The following is a 1,224-nucleotide window of genomic DNA, read 5'->3' on the forward strand; positions in this document are numbered from 1 at the left end:
CGAGCCCGCGGCGGGAGCCCGAGGCGGCGGCGGCGGCGGCGGCGGCGGCGGCAGGGCCAGCTGGGCGGCGGCGGCGGCCGGAGGGCGGGAGGTGCGCGGAGCCTCCCCCACCTTCCCGGCGGCCGGGCCGAGCTCGCCCGCCGCCGCCTCTTCCCCTCCGCGCCCGCGCCGCGGGAGGGCAGCCCGGCCTCCACCTCTCGCGGCCTCCAGGCCGCACGGCCGGCCCGGGCCTCTCCTAGCGCCCAGCTGCCGCCGCCGCCACGGCGGCCGCCGCAGCCGCAGCCCGCCTGGGAGAAGGGGTCGCCGCTGGGGACAAAACACCGCAGCGCTCGCCCCTTCGCCCGCCGCCGCCGCGGAGGAGGAGGAGGTGGTGGAGGAGGAGGAAGGAAGGGCCGGGGAGGAGCTGCCCAGCTCGGCGGGGCTGGCGCGGAGGGACGTCGGGAATGTGCTCCTGGCCCGCCGCCCGCTCGGCCGGGATTGCGCGTCTGTCCTCCTCCCCGCGCGGCCCCAGCCTGTTGCCTTTTGCACTGAAGGTTTTCTAGCACCAGGAGTCCAGGGTCCCCAGTTTGGGGGCAAGTCTGGGCAGACCGCCCTCAAGCAACTTTATTTATCGTCCCCTTTCTGCACATGGATTTGGGAGGTGAAGGGAGATTTTGCGAGAGCTAGTGGTTGATGCCTGAAGGCAAAAAGTGCCAGTGCAGTGAAAATGTGGGGATGTTAAACTTTTTTACAGCGTTTACCGCAGCAAATTCGTTCCTGTATTAACTCTCTTCAGTCTCAACCCTGGTGACCGAAGCGGTTTTGTTGTTTTGTTGAGCAGGGAAGGAAACAAAAGGACAAGAACAAACAACCCGTAGCCTGTGTAGAGCGATGTGTTTCTGGAATACAGTAAGCATTCAGTGTTAGTCACACACAAATGCACACTTAAAAAAAAAAAAAAGTGTTTGCTTTAAATAGTATATGTATTGGAGCCCGAAAACTTACTTAGTGGCTACTGAAGTATATTTTAAAAATCTTAACACAAAGGGGGGTTCCTGGCTGGCTCGGTCTGAAGAGCATGGCAAATCTTGATCCTGGGGGGTTGTAAGTTCAAGCCCCACCTTGGGCATGGAGATTACTTAAAAACAGAATCTTTTAAAAAATAAGATCTTAACACTATAACACCTGATGTTAGCCAAGAAAAGCTAATAGAGGCAGTGTAGTACGTTTCAGAGTTCATTAGTC

At 59.2% G+C, this 1,224-nt stretch overlaps 1 protein-coding gene across 1 annotated transcript in view; it reads right to left on the reverse strand.

The window, feature by feature from the left end:
* The window catches only part of KCTD3 (potassium channel tetramerization domain containing 3), a 50,043-nt gene extending 49,996 nt beyond the window's left edge, over positions 1-47 (reverse strand). Inside the window, exon 1 of the mRNA XM_035010133.1 lies at positions 29-47. The gene's annotated coding sequence lies outside the window, so the exon portion shown is untranslated. The remainder of the gene's footprint in view (positions 1-28) is intronic.
* Between the last annotated feature and the right edge of the window lie 1,177 nt (positions 48-1,224).

This window comes from Mirounga leonina, unplaced genomic scaffold (genome assembly GCF_011800145.1).
Source record: "Mirounga leonina isolate KUSES-001 unplaced genomic scaffold, KU_Mleo_1.0 Mir_154, whole genome shotgun sequence".
NCBI lineage: Eukaryota > Metazoa > Chordata > Mammalia > Carnivora > Phocidae > Mirounga > Mirounga leonina.